The 13,634-nt window shown below is 50.9% G+C and overlaps 1 pseudogene; it reads right to left on the bottom strand.

Moving 5' to 3' along the window:
* Positions 1-221: 221 nt before the first annotated feature.
* On the bottom strand, positions 222-13,409 carry LOC103250244 (annotated as a pseudogene).
* Positions 13,410-13,634: the final 225 nt, after the last annotated feature.

Genomic DNA, 13,634 nt, shown 5'->3' with positions numbered 1-13,634 from the left:
GAGGTCAGGACCTGGTGCAGAAGCCTAATCGCTTGGGCAACCTGCAGGAGAAGTGGTGTTTTCAGGTCACTTCAGCCAAAGCAGGAAGTTTTCCCAGGCTGGTGTGCCCCTTGCTGCTGTGGGTTACTCAAGACCCTCCATCAGTCCCCTCCCCTGCGTGGGCATGGCCAGTTGCCAGTCCCACCCTCTGGCTGCTCCAGCAAGTCAGCCACAGGACTCACCTTGTGGTTCTTGGCATGCCAGTACACCATCCAGCTCTCGCCATTGGTGCTGACCTCCAGCTCGCAGGACTTGATGTAGTAGCCGTCTGGGTCTCCGTGGAAACTGCTCCCTGTGTGGCAATGGCTGTGAGTATGGTCAAAAAGCGCTGGTCCACCTGGAAAGACAGAACAGGAGTAAGGCCGGCCTCCCACATGGAGCGGGGCTTCTTCAAGAACACATCGTTAGACTCTGCTCTCAGCCTGCACTTTGGCACCACAGAGACAGTTGTAGTTAGTGTCAGTTTGCAAAGCCACTGGGCAAAAAACTCAATTTATCTGACACCGAATCAGATGCCTCAAAGATGTGGCTTATTTTCCTTCCTTGTTCTCTCTTTTACAAATCTGAATGGACATCGCTCCATTTTTCCTAATCACTGAACATCTCGAAGACTGAGCCCTTCTCACTGCACTCCAGCCTCCTCAGATGGTGGAGACAGATGCTGTTCTGAAGGAGCTGGGCTACGTCCACCCCAGCCCCAGCCCTGTTCCATCCAACTCACTTCTCATGCCCTCATCATGAAAGTCACAGTTCATAGTGGCCCCCTCCCCACCCCCCTGGCTCCGCTGTCCATCTTGTCACTCAGGTTGCTGAGGGGTCAGGGGGCATGCAGAGTCTGTCCAAGCAATTAGGCTTATGCCCCAGGTCCTGATCTCTGACCTCCTCTCAGCATTTTGAGGCCCCACCCCCTCCCACAATGCCAAGTCCTTGTGGAAATTGCTGGATGTCGTGCCTTTGCTGGTCATAGTGTTTCTTCATGGCAATCTCCACGTGACCAAAATGTAGCCAGTGTGCAAGGGTAAATGTCAATTCAGTCAGTGCTTCTAGGCTACTCACGATGGGTCAGCATTAAACATTCAGATCAGCACGTGGTGTCATTCATGCAACCAGAAACAGGTGGGCAGCAAGAAGAGAGCATATACAATTGAGGACCCAAGGCGGAAGGTCACCTATATAGGAGACCTTTTTGGAAGCTATGCAGGATGAGAAGAATTTTTAGAGAGGCAGTGACAGTGATCTTGGGCTTGTGCTGTAAAAGCCTCTGTGGACTCCCTGGAGTTGCTACGGGATCTCTCCCCCTCTCCTGTTGTCTGCTCCAATGTGTTCTTAGAGCAGAGGGCACCGAGTCACGTCAGAGCTAGGGCAGGCCTGTCATGGGTCACAGAGCTGCCATTTGTGTGTCATAAGAGTAGCCATTGCTCTAGCATGGGGCTGGTGACTGGTTTTTCCCCTGTTTACTCTTTCCCAGGAGACAAGAGCCGGCCCCATCTGCAGTGCAAGAAGATGACTCAACATGGCTGTGAGTCTTACTCAGAAAGAGGCAAACAACAGTCTGCAAAGTTGCTGCCAGGTAGCTGGGCATCTGGGTAGCTGGAGTTCTGCTCCTGGTTAGGACATTTTCTCATGTGTCCTCCTGATAGCTCTGGGCATAACCTCCTTGGCATGGCTCCAAGCAGCAGAGGCCACAAGATGCCACCATGCTCCACAGCACCTCAGCCGACCTGCCTGCAGGAGCATGGCCCAGGCCTCTGGGGCTCCCCATGCCAGGAGAGGAAGATCTGAACTGCTTATGGAATGTTCCCTGGATATCTACAGTGATAGAGCAAACAGCATCCTGGCCAGGCTTCTTCTTCCAGGTCTAGATCTCCACGAGGGCAGGGACAGGGGTCCCTCCTACCACTCAGTGCACTCCAGCAAGCAGCTTGGTACAGTCTACTTGTGTCTGGCACACACGTATGCTTGGGCAGGTGAATAAATGGCATTCTCCAGTATGTGTGCTTATTTTCTGTCTTTTGACCACTCTGTTTGAGAGCCAGCCTCCTGCTCATCAATGTGCATACATGCCTCACAAACCTGGGTATCAAACACACACCTGGAGGTACTCCTTGTTGGAGTCCAGGTTGGGAGTCCAGCCATTGTCATCGCCATGGAGCCGGCTCTGCTGTGGGGTCCACCGCCCATCAGAGTACGTTGACGAGGCACTGATCTGCTCATTTGCGATCCAGCCCGACTCCTTCCCCAGGGGGGCATTGCACTGAAAGTCTGTGGAGAGGAGATGGTCAGGGCAGTTAGGCTCTCATCTCAAACCCCAGCATCCCCCCGACTCTGTTCCCTCCAGGGACAAGTCCATGCCAGCAAGACCCATCTCACAGACCCTAATCACACGCTCATGTTTGAAAAAAACATCTGCATCAAACCACGGAGCTGGGCAACCCCTGTGGGTCTGAAAGAAACTAAATTAGACCTAAAAGAAATAAGGTTGTAGATAAACAAGAATCATCATACAAATTAAAAATCCAATCTAAAGCATAAGAACTGCTCCTGCTGCAGGCTACAGTGTTCACAGCCACTAGACATGCTGCCACAGAAGCACAGGTGAGCGGGAGGTGGACCCTGGCACCAGGGTGGGCTGGCACATCGTGGGGAGCCTGCTTTATGGATAAACACCCAGGGCCACTTTGCTTCCTTGTTTCTTGCCCTCAGACTGGCATAGGAGACAGACATGATAAAGCATGAATACTTGTCTGTGTGAGACCTCTCCTTGAGCACATGCATGTCATGCAACATGCCCTGCACCCACTGTCTGAGCATATGCAGACCCACGAGTCATCACTCCAGCCTGAGCTGTCAGCTACACTGCTGTCCTGGGTGTGCCACGGACACGGACAGATGCTTGCGTGTGTGTATGTCTGAGATGGGCCAGCATTCCTTCTCAGGTATCAACTACGCTAAGCTCTGTGGCTTCACTGGCCATTCTCAGGACCCAGTGTCATCTACCATACTGTTTCTTTGTCACTCAATCTTCATGGGCACTTGGATGCAAAAGCAAAGTTCAGAGCAAACCCACCAACTTTCCTGCAGGTCAGACTGCCAGGTCTGTAGTCACCTAAGAGGTGAGCATCCACAGTTGCGGCCGGGTTTCCGTGGTTCTAATTATCCTAAAGTGCTTCTGCCACTGCTAAAGCTGCCGTGTGGATCTCTAAGTGGAGGTGGCAGCACACAGTGGCATACAGCCAAGAGCCGCTGATCTGAAGACATAGCTCAGGGCTGGGATGTGATGGACTAGACCCACGTCCACAGTGGCTGGGGTCAGAGTGACACTTTTGCACAGTGCCAGCACATCAGAGAAGCTCCAAAAACTACCTTTAGTGGAAGTGTGGAAGTCCAAGCTGTTGTATCGGTCCAACCAGGAAAACACAGCCCAGGCACAGGGATGTTTAATGTCAAAAAGCATATAGAAAGAGAGGCTTAAAAAAGACTCCATTTTGTGGCAATAGCCCCTGAGATTTGGAGAGGGGAAAAAAATGGCTCAGACTCAAAAAATGTTAGCACAGGGGGACCCTATATAGATCACCTAACTAACCTCCCTTTCATTCATTGATGAGGAAATTGAGGCATGAGGTGGTCCCGTGACATTCCCTGGAAGTAACCAATTCTTGGTACACGTACTTTATTTTGTTTTATTTTTTAAGAAATAAGCGCTCAGATTGACGTGTGCTCTTTTCTCATCTCTCTCTGCCTGGTCTGAGGATGTGGCCCTATTCCCTAAACTCAGACATCACTGCAAATCCAGTAGAGTCCCATCTCCTTCTGTCATGGAGGTCAGTCCCCTCCCCTGCACACTGACAGCCTGGTGGAAGGACAGGAAGGGGCTCCCACCAACCAACTCACTCTCTAGTGGTTCTTGGTGGACGAGGTAGTACCGAGCAGAGAAGCCACCCTTGGCCACGGCCATGTCTGTGTGGAAGGTCCTGTCGATGAGCGGAGCTCAGAGGGTGTTCTGGTCCCACAGTACTTGCCAATCAGAGAGCCAACTGGATGTGCAGACAGAGAGGACAGCAGGAATGGAAACACTCCACACAGCCTCCCTTCCCACCCCTGCCTGTCACCCAATGGGGCCTCGAGTAGGTCCCCCGACGGAAAGTCACAGAACCATCAAGACAGGTCTTAAGAACAATGGCTGGCACTGTTCCTGCACATTAAAAGGGACTTCCACTTTTTTTAAGAAGGAAGGTCTCCCTGTGTCGTCCAGGTTGTAATATAGTGGCATGGTCATAGCTCACTGCATCCTCAACCTCCTGGGCCCAAGTGATCCTATCGCCTCGGTTTCCCAAAACACTGGGATTACAGGTGTGCACCCCCACACCCAGTCAGCATTCCTTCTCTAATGAAAAAAGTACAGGCTCCTTGCTCTGACTTCATTCCATTCTCACAGTCCCAGAAGGTGGGCTAGGAAGGCACCATGACAATGCCTGTTCCACAGAAGGAGAAACTGAGGTTTAGAGAAGTCATGTGATGTCCTCGCTCATATCACTAGGAAGCAGCAGTGCCGGAACTCACGCCCACACCTCTGACGAACCACCTGTAGCCTTCCCAGGAAAGCAAATGTGTCTCCTTGCTTGGACATCAAGAACCCCGATGTTGGGACACACTTGGGGTGACCACACAAGTGAAAGGCTGTTTCTGCCCTGAAACGGACTACGTCCAAGACCTTCGCCTTCACCTGAGAAGTACAGGTTGCTCCTGGTCTAGGGTGATGCACCTTTTCAACACCTGTGACTACACTAATAATAAACCTATGGTAGGAACGACGGTGACCACAACAGCTAACGTATACAGATGAGACACAGACAGGTCAGGTCACATGTCCAAGGCTGCACTGCCGTAAGCAGCAGGCAGGGGCTCAGCCCAGGCAGTCTGGGCCTGCAGTCCTCCTCACTGGTCCTGGGGCTAGTCACGGCATCTCGTTCTATCCTGACAACCTGAGTGGACAAGAACATCCCTGACGGGTTTTCTTGTCCTCTGCCACCCATCTACTTAGCTTCCTGTCTGTTTCCAAAGAAACGCCTCCAGGAAAGTAGACTGCTTTTCTGTGTCTCTCTGCAGCCCCTCTTTGTGGGGGAGGAAAAGAGTCCAGTGCTGTGGTCACGGAAGAACTCCCCAGAGCTCTGGCCTCCGCTCCCTTTTCTCAGTGCCAATGCAACAGGCAGCCCCGCACCCCCACTCACCATGTGGAACACCATCCCAGATGTCCAGCCAGTCACACTTGCAGTCCCCCTTGCCCACCTGCAAGGGGTCATGCTCCAGGTCAAAGGTCAGGACTTGCAGTACGATCTGTTTGGGGCTTGGCCAGGATGGTGAAGGTACAGTCCAAGTTGTGTGGGTACTTCTCGGGAAACCCGGGGGACCTGATGGTGCCGTTGGGGCCCGTGAGGTTTTTCTACCAATCTTCAGAGCCTGTGCAGAAAAGGCAGCATGGTGTGAGGAGATGCCCACCTCTGCCGCCTGCATCTCATGGGCTATTTATGTGTTTGCCCTCTACCCCTGCCTTGCATCCCCCGACTCTAGAGGTTTGTTGCCGCTGGAGCAGAACTTGAAGGGACAGACCCCTCACCGGCATGCTCCAGGCCCTCTCGCTGGCCCCTCAGGAAGGAGCTCGTAGGTCCTGCAGATGGGGGTGAGGACAGTCATGGAGGCTTGTGTGAGGGAGAGGAAAGGAGAGAGAGGGAGAGGGAGAGAGATGGAGATCTCTTGAAAGGGGGAACACAGTCCCTTTCTCAGTCCTTCAGCTGCCGGCCTCAGCAATGCTGGGAGTTATTTCAGTCCTTAAGGAGGGCTTGCTGGCTGCCAGCAGGGAAAACACTGTTACCCCTTGTTCGCTGCTGACCCCACCACTAGCCCCTGTGGTACCATGGCCGGCCAAGTGCCCCCTTCTCCCTGCAGACCCAAGGTGCCTCGGGGGAGGGGCAAAGGGGAACTGGGGTCTCACCCACGTCACGGCTGTGTTAGAACATGCTACTCTGTAGTGGTCAGACAGTGAACAATCGGCGTTTGTAGCTGGTGGATTGCAGTCAGGCACTGGACGTTGCAGGCTGCTCAGGTCACAGGATTGGAGGAAGGCAGCAGTGTGTTGACATTTGAAGGGCTTCTGCCTCCTGTGTAGGAATGCTTGTGTGTTCCTTGGGCTTGTAGTGGCCTTCAGGGCCGCATGTTGGTACCCTGCTGAGATGTGCCATGTCCATGTACTAGATGGCACGGGGTCTCACAAGAGGGTGACAATCACTCTGTCTCCCAATACCTCGTGTGGGCTCATGGCAAAAGGGCCCCCTTGCACTTCATCCAGATGCCACTGGCCAGGATGGCACCACAGACGGGTCCCGAGGGCATTGCACCCAGACCCAGGGACCTCTTGCATGCACCGTCAGAAAACATGCATGTTCACTGGTGACAGAAAGACTGGGTACGAGAACGGATGTATCCGCAAGTCTACATGGAGTCTAAACTGGGAAGAGAGGAAGCAAGGTTTATGAGGAGGATAACAGACATTCCAGGCACAAGGAAATACTCAGAAACACTCGATAAACCGGTATTTACTGGTGAGAATCGTCCTCTGGGAATTGCACCAAAACCCAACAGGTGATGTCAACAGGCTGTCTTGGTCACCGATGTCTTTACCCATGGCTCTGTGACAGGCCTCCACCAACCCTCGACTTTGGATGACTTTCTGGAAAGTTGCAAATGTCTGGCTTGGAAATGGTGCCAGGTGATAAGTGGGGGTGGGGACGCAACTTTCTTTAGCACCAGACAGGGAGCTCCAGTTGCCCTGATCCATCCACCCATCCCTCCTACCCCTACTGTGCACCATGCCTTGGCAGGACGGGGACCAGACCCACAAGGGAAATGACTGGCCTTTTCATAGGCTCTTGGGAGGTGCCAAGTGCCACGCCTAGGATGCTTGAGTCCACACTACTTGTAGGCCAGAGGGCAGGCCTGGAGCTGGTGGGGATGGGGGAGGCAGGGGGGCAGAGCAGCAAGGCCCGCAGGGAAAAGTGGGCATTGCCCAGCCATGTCGACCATCTGGCTCCAGACCCCTGAGGCTCCATGTGGCCCAGGATGGTGCAACACAGGTGAGTCAACCCAGTGGTAAGTTTTCAAGGACCAGAGGGCTTCTGAAAAGGTTAGAGTCTGTGGTGCAGCTTCTCTGTGGGGGCACTCAGCTGGGGAAAGCTCAGTCTATCCACAACCTGCCGGGGCTAGAAAGGGCATTGCGACATTTGCGCTTGGAGTCTGCCCTGCTGTCATTCCCTTGGAGGGCAGGGGACTCCACCTCAGGAGTGGAGGAGCCATGGCAGAATCTTCCTTTGGTCCTGTTCATGGGTAAGGCACAAGTGACTCCCCAACAGACACCAGTAAGCTCCAGGGGGCCTGTAGGATGTGAGAATCTGAGGTATTCAGGGTTTCAAGGGTCCTGGGCATTGGCATTCAACCAGAAAATCTTCTCAACCTTAGCTACCGGGGGCAAAAAAAGGTATGCATTTCTGACATATGGCTAGAATGAGAGTATCCTCTGGTTTATTTTGATGAGGTGAGAACACTTTTATCCAGTTTTATATTTTTTATGCGGAAGAATCAGACCTTTCTATTAAAATCAAGCATCCATCCCTAGCTGCCCTGTCCCACTGTTCGCAGCAGGGCCGAGGCGTCAGAAGAGGAGCGGAACGTCAAATGCTGAGAAGAGACATCGGAAGAGGAGACCCAAGTTGATTCTTGTGGATTTCTGTCTAGTCCAAGACCCTCTTCTGCAATGTGTTCAAAGAATTAAAGGTTAAAAAATAACTTGTCAACAAATAACTCAAGTCTACTCCATGCTCAGATTGTCCACAGAAGCTGGCGGCTGTGGGTTGCAGTGCATGGCTTCACATGAAAGACTCTGGTATGAAAAACATCTACACTGTTTTTCTGCTGTAAATTTTATAACTCTGCAGGTCAAAGAAGAATCTACATGTATTAAGACATTTTATTTTATTTTAATTTTGAGTCGGAGTCTCACTCTGTCACCCAGGCTGGAGTACAGTAGCCCGCTCATGGCCACCAACAGCCTCGACCTGCTGGGCTCAGGTGATTCTTCCTCCTCAGCTTTCCAAGTAGCTGGAACTACAGGCACACACCACCACTCCATCCAACTAATTTTTTTATTTATTGTAGAGATGAGGTCTCACCAAGTTGCCCAAGCTGGTCTCGAATCCAGGCAGGCAATCCTGGGTTCTGGCTGTCCTCACACCTTGGCTTCCCAAAGTGCTGGGATTATAGGTGTGAATCACTGCACCTGACCATATTAAGACATTTTAAACATATGAAGCTGAGCTTGCCATGCCCTTACAGGGTGAATTCAGGGAGGTGGTCTTCTCTATCAATGACCCCAGAAATCTCAGTCTCAGAAACATCACTGGGCAAACAGGAAAGAAAACCTGTTCTTAAACTTATGGTCATAGAAGCATTGAGAAATGCACGCATGCATGCACTCATGTGTACTTTCCACTGATTTTTGTCTCCAATGTTACTTTTAATTCCTTTTTCTGTTCTGCTCAGAATTTGATAATCCGAGACCTTTTGTAAATTGATTTTTGGCTTAGCCTTTCATATGTGGACAGTCTAGTAACATACAGAATCTTCTGTAAGCTACTTCATGTGAACCTCCAGCCTGGGTCTGAGTCTATGCCATAGGATCTGCCACAGAGACCCACCCAGCATTGTGCTCTTGGATCTTCCAGAGCTGTCTGTTGTCCAGCTGTGTGCACACCCATGTTTACAGTTCCCCCTCTTTCCTCATCATGACCCTGACTGGCCAATGCAGCTGGACCAGTCTGGATTTATTCGGCATGTCCACCATATTTTCCCCATTCAATGGTGATATAAACCTTGTGTGTCTCTCTTAGGATCCACCAGTGGAGACATGGGTGTAGGATGCAGCACCCAAGATACACACATCTTTCTCAGCCTCTCCATTCTGAGTTCTGTACTGTGAACATCTCTGTCTTACACAGGGGCTGACTTGTGAGTGACTCTTTTGGATGGCGTGATGGTAAGTGTCAGTGTTCCTGAGAAGGCTCCCGGGTCCCCCTCTTCTCCCTCCTGATCCCAGGAGCACACTGTGGCTGGCAGAGCTGTCTCTTATGAGCTCTTCTGCAGCTGACCACAGCCAGCAAAGCACCTGGCCTCCTTGGTAGGCACTGTTGTTTCTAGGCCGTTCACAGACTTGTTGCCTCATTTGAAATACTGCCTCAGCATGTCCCCAAGACAGCAGTGCTGCCCTAAGACATGCTCTCATGTGTTTTACCTCTTCATATCCTCCTTTCTTTTTTTTTTAATCAGAGTCTCACTCTGCTGCCCAGGCTGGAGAGCACTGGCATGCTTACATCCACAGCAGACTCGACCTGCTGGGCTCAGGCGATCCTTCTGCCTCAGTCTTCCAAGTACAGGCACACACTGCCATGTCAGCTAATTTTTTGATGTACTGGAACTACAGGCACACACCACTATGTCCAGCTAATTTTTTTGATTTATTGTAGAGATGAGGTCTCACCAAGTTGCACTGGCTGGTCTCGAACCCCTGGGCTTGGGCAATCCACTTGCCTCAGCCTCTCAAAGAACTGGGATTACAGGTGTGAGCCACCACGTCCAGCCACATCCTCCTTTCAAATGAGCACAGTGGATGGCATGAACATCCACCTTTCTGTGCCGTTCTGGAGAATGTGGCACTGAGCCCTGGGAGATGCACAGCTGGGCAGTGAGATCACAGAGGCCTTCACGGCCCAGCCCTTTCCTGACTTCCTGGCAACTCCAGACCCTCTCAGAGCTGTTTTCCTTTCTGGATCCATATGGTCATATGGCAGCATCAGTGCTGGGGACTGTGCCATAGAGCAGCCCCCCAGTGCTGCACCAGGTGACAGCTTTGCCCTCTCATGACCAACCACAGCATGTGAACTATGCGTCCGTCAGCCTGAACTCACTCTGCCATATTCTGGCTCTCCCTGCAGGCGATGCATGCTTCCACAGCATGGCCTGTGCACCTACCATGTGCAGAGGGTTCCCACATGTTGGGAGCCAACATCTATAGCTACATCTCTGAGGCCTGTAAAGGCCCATCTGGAAGATCGCCTCTGACATAGGATATCAGTTATACCTATAATATTGGCATGTGATTAGTGACCAGTGTGCATACATGGCAGTAAAACTTATAAGTAAATCTCTATACACCTGATGGAAAGTTGCACAGCAGAATTATTTTATATGACCTTGTCCCTTCTAAGTTTTACTTCTTTCTAGATATTTTTTAACTTCTATTTCCTGGTAGACTGGTTAATCAGCTCTTGTTCCCGAATGCAGTCTCCCCTAGAGCTAGGATTAGAAACTAAATTACCATAATAGTTTTATCGCCCTGCCTCTAGCCAGGCAGAACGTTTTTTCTAGTTTCGTTAAATACTGAAACTCTGTTTGCTCCAGCCCATGGCCATCGTCATGGCAACCTTACATTTCCTTGTTCAAGAGTATGACAACTACCATAAGATTTATGAAAGAATTAACGATAAAGTATTAGCGTAATAAGATATAGCATAGTATTAAAGTTCAATCATCAGATTATAGAAAAATTAAAGTTTAGATATATGAAACTCATATAAGTCATGGTAAGGTTTTGTAGAATTACAGGGCACTATGTTGAATCATAATAGGTTAATGGAATAAATAAAAATTAAGTCATTTAAGTAAACTTATAGATTATAGTATAGTGTTAAGTTAATAATATCAATCGTTAAAAAATATTAGGAGTCAGTGAACTTGGATTAAACCTAGAGTTAGCTTAGAAAGTTTTTGTATTAATCAGGGTTTAGAACAAAGAGTATAATATGGACGATATTGAACATTATGGAAAACACTTTGAACTATCTGTATTGAAATTGTGCACCTGTGATTTTAATGTAAGTTTTGTGAAGCACGTCATGCATCATGGAATTGTAATTGTTTGCTTGGAACTTGCAAGTCTCATGATGGTCTTGTGATGCATAGTTTGTAAAGCGCGATATGCATGGAATTTGTATGCCCCCAGCAAGTGATTATCACACTGCTGGAGGGTATAGAAAATGGTATATAAGTTGGAAGGAGTTCGAATAAAATTTGGACTCAGTTCTGATCAAACTGATCCCAAAGAACTGCCTCCGAGTGGTCTCTTCTCTCCGTCTTGACTCTCCGGTGCGGGTCCTAACCCTCCCTCGGTCGGTGCCAGTCACCGACACCCACACTCGTCTGCGTGACACCTTGTGCCAGTCCTTTCTCTTTGAGTCTCCTTCTACCTGGCAGCTGTGGGCATCCGGAAAGGCTGGTGGATGGATTGGCATCCTGCACAGGACTCCAGGGAGCACAGACCTCGGCCCGAGCCGCCAGACACACACAATGTGCACCCTGTCATGGTCAGAGCATGAAGCTGAGGCAGGCAGGTCTTCCTGTGATCTGGCCCTGTGATGGCCTGGGCATCCACCCTGCCAGGATATAAGCGCTCAGCCCCACCCTCCATTTCATTGAGTGGTCTTGGTTGCGGGCAGACAAACCCGACAAATATTTAGACAGGGTGGATATAAAAAGTGCCTTCAGCAGCTACCACTTCCTTTCAATAACTGTTTAGTGAAAAAGAAAATATATATGAATAGTTCCCCTCACTCTGAACTCCACAGCCGCTGGGCCTGGGCCTCTTGATGACTGGGCTGACAGCCTCCCCTGAGCCAGACTCCATTCACTGGTGGTAAAACTCAGGCAGTGGGAGGGGGATGCACTTGGGGATGCAGTGGGAGCCTCTGGGGAGGGCAGAGCTGGAGGATGGGCTTCCCTGGGCCTTGAGGTAAGGAGCTCTGCATGGTGAAGGGAGCACACGCCCCTCCACGTGGGGCAGGGAAGACACACCGCTCCACACGGGACAGGGAAGACACATCCCTCCACAAGGGGCAGGGAGCATGCATCCCTTCACATGGGGCAGAAAAGACATACCTCTCCACACAGGGTAGGGAGCACATGCCCCTCCACATGGGGAAGAGAGCACATGCCCCTCCACACGGGGCAGGGAGGGCACGCTTTCTCTACACAGGGTAGGGAGCACACACCCATCCACATAGGCCAGGGAGGGCACATGTGGCAGGGAGAATGCACCCCTCCACATATAGCAGAGAGGACATGCCACCTCCACAAAGGGCAGGGACCATGCACTCATCTACATGTGACAGGGAGGACATGTCCCTCCAAGGGCTTGGTTGTAGAAGCCGAGGCTGCATCTCAAGAACCAAGTGTGCTACACCCAGTTGAGGAGGTGAGCACGGCCCATGTTCTCAGGGGAGCCTCATGGAAATCAAGCAGTCAACCTAAAACAAGCACAGGCCTCCTTACCTCCTGCCTGCTTATTTCTGACTCCTTCTCAGGGAGTCAGTGCTGCTGGCGTTTGGGAGTGGGGGCTCCGGCACAGAGGCCCACCGGGGATAGCCAAGGGAAGTCCGAGGAGTCATATTCTAATTTAAAGACTATGGTGAAGCCTCACTTGGGGGTCACTGTAAGAACTCCAGAGGCTCTAAACAGTGAAAAGATGATGTCTCAGCCTCATGTAATTCCAAATAAAGGCAACATTAGACCATGAAGTCATTGGGAGGAAATTCAATAGAGTTTTGCTTTCTTCCGGGTACATAACTTTAATTTTTAAAAACATACAAAAAACCAGATTCTTACACAAAGTGCTTTCCTGCTTGTCTTGGGCCCGCACTCTGCTGGTGCCACAAATCACATGGTGTACCCACCACTCCTCAGCAAATTGCTTGGCTAGGCCACAGCCTGAGCTGGCTGTGACTCATGGGTGTTGCCAGAGTCTCCTTGACCCATTCACTGCTTCTTCACAGACCCATTCACTAGACCCATTCTAGTGCTCAAGCTGGAGACACTGGGACCCCGCTACCCGCCTGAACCCATGGGACTGCCATGTCCACTTCTTCTCAGAGACGCCACCTCCTGGCCCCCACTGGAGACCACACTGACCTGTCTTGAAGATCTCGGGCAGAGAGAAGACTGCCCCCACCGGGCGTAGTCTGATGTGAACTTGATGTAGAGCATGGAGCCCGAGGAAATGATGGTGGGCAGCACGATGTTTCCACAGTGCTTGCCCAGGAGGTCTGCAGATTCGCTGTCCCCATCCCGGATTTCAATAAAGTCATACCTAGGTGAGGATGACATAGGACAACATCACCCTGAGGATGTGGAAGGGTCACCGTGCTGCTCCAACCATGTTTCTTCACGCATTCACGGACGTCCAAATGTCACAGGTAGATGGAGAGCACACTCATGTCTGCTAGTGTAGATGGGCAGAGACACAGGAAGGGCTATACTCTGCGGAGGCACGGAGTGAACGGGTACAGCTGGAAGGACCTGTCTCCTGACCACTGGAGAGCAGCTTCACTTTATTAAAACCACCAGATACTGTTTTCCTCCTCTGGTAGTGCCACCTTTATTCTCCTCATACTTTCTCTGGATCTTTCCTGAGCTGCACATCAGTATAAGGCTCTTAACTC

This window comes from Carlito syrichta, unplaced genomic scaffold (assembly GCF_000164805.1).
Source record: "Carlito syrichta isolate Samal-C Ts95f unplaced genomic scaffold, Tarsius_syrichta-2.0.1 Scaffold49294, whole genome shotgun sequence".
Lineage (NCBI taxonomy): Eukaryota > Metazoa > Chordata > Mammalia > Primates > Tarsiidae > Carlito > Carlito syrichta.
The sequence above is the reverse complement of the archived record's forward strand: the minus strand, read 5'-3'. Positions and strand labels throughout refer to the sequence as shown.